The following is a 4,015-nucleotide window of genomic DNA, read 5'->3' on the forward strand; positions in this document are numbered from 1 at the left end:
GGGGCAGAATGGCCACCCTCATCATTTCCAGCAGTTAGCCCCATTTTCCCTGTTATGACAATGCAGAGAGAGTGCTGTACATTTCTGCTGCACCGACTGAACTCTCACTAAACTACGGCGAAATGCCTATAGCATTGACGTGATTATTTTTTTGTTACCATCAAGCCCACAAAAGACAATTTTTCAAGATCACAATTATCTATGCCTTAGATTCCATGTGTCAAATTGCAGTAATTTCTTAGCAGAGTGAAAAATAGTCATTGCTCAAAAATAACATTGGAGTGGTTGTTTTTTCCCCTTTCTGAGAAATCACTAAACTTCAAATAGCCACTGGTGAATAGCCTTCCTTCCCATCCTCCTGTCAGATTAAAAAACCACAAAAAACAAACCTTCAACTAGCAGGAAATATGACAACTGCATTTAAATTCAAGCCAACAGAAAAATCTAGATTGTATATTTTATTCTGCCCAGGGCTAATGAAAATAACTTAGCAAATAAATGTCCCCTATAAACAGGGTATCTTTTTCTTTCTCTTCTCTTAGTCTATCTTCTTGGCAAAGGAGATTTCTTCCCTAAAGTTACGGTATATTAGGGGCTTCCCTGGTGGCGCAGTGGTTAAGAATCCGTCTGCCAGTGCAGGGGGCACGGGTTGGAGCCCTGGTCTGGGAAGATCCCACATGCCGCGGAGCAGCTAGGCCCGTGAGCCACAACTACCGAGCCTGAGCTCTAGAGCCCGCGAGCCACAATTACTGAACCCATGGGCCGCAACTATTGAAGCCCACGCGCCTAGAGCCCGTGTTCCGCAACAAGAGAAGCCACTGCAATGAGAAGCGAGCCCTGGTCTGGGAAGATCCCACATGCCGCGGAGCAGCTAGGCCCGTGAGCCACAACTACCGAGCCTGAGCTCTAGAGCCCGCGAGCCACAATTACTGAACCCATGGGCCGCAACTATTGAAGCCCACGCGCCTAGAGCCCGTGTTCCGCAACAAGAGAAGCCACTGCAATGAGAAGCCCACGCACCACAACAAAGAGTAGCCCCCGCTTGCCGCAACTAGAGGAAGCCCGCGCGCAGCAATGAAGACCCAACGTAGCCAAAAACAAACAAACAAACAAAAACCACAACTATATTAAAAAATAAATAAATAAATCAGAGGGGTTTTTCCCTCCTTAAAAAAAAATAAAGTTAGGGTATATTAAAAAGAAACAGGGACAGGATGTTTTTCAAAGGAAATCATTCTAGTGAAATGACACAATTCTGTATAGCACAGCACTGCTTTCAAGTTACCTAGAACATAAAAATTCCCTCTCTCACTCCGTTCTGAAATCCTACAACCAAGAATCTTAAGCAATCCCATATTCCTTCCAGCAACTGATGGGTTACGTTTCTAGCTGTTCCCAGAATTCCTTGTTGCAGCCATGTACCATCCCCCCTAACCGGAATGTTTTCCACTGGTCACCCTCACCAGTCTAGGTGAGGATTCCGATTGAAGGAATTGCTGTAAGAACTCCATGGTGACTGAGGTGATTTTCTCTTGAGGGGCATGGTCAGCACCCCGAGGAAGTGAGCTGAGGGCAGATGCTGTCCCCGTTGGCAGGTCATCACGGTGTGAGCATGTAGGGAGACTGGGAAGTGGCTCCGCTGGTCCCAGAGGGAGGAGTGCCTTGGTCACCCAGAGAGTGGGGGCAGGACCCCAGCTGATCATGCAGGTCTCTGGGAGTCTTGTCTACATCAGAGGGTCCCAAACTCTAGCGTGCAGAAAATCACCCAGGACCTTGTGAAAACATGGCAGTAATTCCGCAGGTCTGGTAATTTGCATTTCTGGCCAGCTCCCAGGTGATGCCGGTGTTGCTGGCTCTTGGACCCTCTTGGGAGAGCAAGGGGCCAGAGAAGTGAGGGCTGCTGTGTGGGCTGCAGACGGCGGACCACCTGGGAGCTTGTGAGAGATGCAGATTTCCGAGCGCTGCCCAGACCGAGGGGGCTGGAACCTCTGGGTGTGGGCCCAGCTCTCCATGTCTAACAGCCTGTCAGGGGGAGTCTCATGCGTGCTGGAGTCTGAGGAACTGCCCTGGAGCCACGCCACTCAGAGGGGGGGCGGGTCCTAGGACGGGCAGCATCTCTGTCACCTAGAAGCTTAATAGAAATGCAGAGTCTCAGGCTCCACCCCAGACACCCTGAATCAGTCTGCATGTTAACAAGCTCCCCTGGTGATTGGTCTGCTCCTGAGGTCTGCTTCAGAAAAGCACCAACAGCCCCGAGTTTAGGGTGGGGACTCACATAAGCTTGAGGTGTGGCTGCGTGTTGTGTGTCTCAGTCCGCCTGCAGCCTTGACCCCATGTCAGCCGAGATGGCCTCCTGCCAGCGCCAGCACTGTTTAGAACTGAGCCTCCCTGCTGGGCAAAACCAGGTCCAAGAGGGTCACCTGCACGCTTGGCCACATGTCTCACCCACCACAGCCCCGTCGGCACTGGCATCCAGCTAACCAGGCCATCAGACCACCAGACCACCAAGCCACCAGGCCACCTGACCACAGGCCACTAGACACCAAGCCACCAGGCCACATGACCACAGGCCACTAGACACCAAGCCACCAGGCCACCAGGCCACCAGGCCACCAAGCTACCAGGCCACCTGACCACCAAGCTACCAGGCCACCTGACCACAGGCCACTAGACACCAAGCCACCAGGCCACCAGACCACCAGACCACCAAGCTACCAGGCCACCTGACCACCAGAACACCAGACCACCAAGCCACCAGAACACCAAGCCACCAGGCCACAAAACCACCAGGACTTTCACTTGATTTGAAAAAAAATTAATTAGAAGAGTAATACATGTCTATTGTGGGAAGTATAAAGTGAAAAGAAAAGAAAGTCCCCCACATTCTCGTAACTCAGAGAGAACCAATACATTTTGGTATATTTTCTTCTGGTCTTTTTTCCTATGCATTATTAGAGTTCCACTTTTTTTCACTTAATATTGTTTTAGGTCTTAAAAGTGCCCGGGGAACATAATTTTAATGCCAATAAATACTCTATTGAAATAACAAAAATTAATAATTTTGTCTATCATTTTTGTACTAATGTTAGACATTTGGGTCACTTAACTTTTTTCTATACGTGCAAGGAAGATCTTCATACTTACTTTTATTTCTTTTGGATGGAGTCCTAAAAGTATAATTACACTAATTACTGAGCTACATGGTTTAAATATCTGTAAGGCTTTTGTTATCTACAGAAGGTTCTGAACGATTGAAACTCTCATAGATCAGGGCGCCCCTCTCACCGCACCCTCACCAGCTTTGAGTACTACTGTTTGTGGTATTTTTACTGCTATTTGCTGATGTGATGAAATACACTCTGCCCTGTTCTTTCCTATTCTCTGCAGTGGTGAGCTAGCCCCTCGTTGCAGAGTGAGGCTTGGTGGAGCCTGCTCACCAGGGTGGCTTTACTTTCTCCCTGCATCTGCCCTTGAACCTTCCTGTGCTCTGGGCGGCCAGCGGCCTTCTTCTCCGGGGTCTCCTCAACTTTCCAGAGCACGCCCGTGGGCAGGGACTGTCAACCCCAGGCCAGGCCGGCCGAGCCAGGCCCACACCTACTGCTTCCCTGGCTGGACTCAGACCTGGGCTTCCAGGCGATGCCGCTGTCCGCGGCACACACTGCAGCCCTCACCTCTCTGGCCCCTGGCTCCCCCAAGAGGGTCCGAGAGCCAGCAGCACCAGCATTAGCTGGGATCTGGCCAGAGATGCAAGTTACCAGACCCCGGGAAGTGTAAGTGACCCGTACGGCAAATTAGAAGGTGTCTTTCCCCACCACGGCAGGGTGTGGTAGGCTTGGTGAGGGACCAGGGCTTGGTCCACCCCCACTTACCTGCCCACCAGGCGTCAGCCTGCACCACTCAAGGCAGCCCGGAGGGTTAACCTCTGAGGGTTCTTCCGGAAACCTCCTCACTAGATTTGAGAAAGGAAGGTAACTTCTGTCTCTCCATCACCAGCAAGGTCTCTGTAGGATTCCTT

Source organism: Physeter macrocephalus, chromosome 19 (genome assembly GCF_002837175.3).
Source record: "Physeter macrocephalus isolate SW-GA chromosome 19, ASM283717v5, whole genome shotgun sequence".
In the NCBI taxonomy this organism is placed as follows: domain Eukaryota; kingdom Metazoa; phylum Chordata; class Mammalia; order Artiodactyla; family Physeteridae; genus Physeter; species Physeter macrocephalus.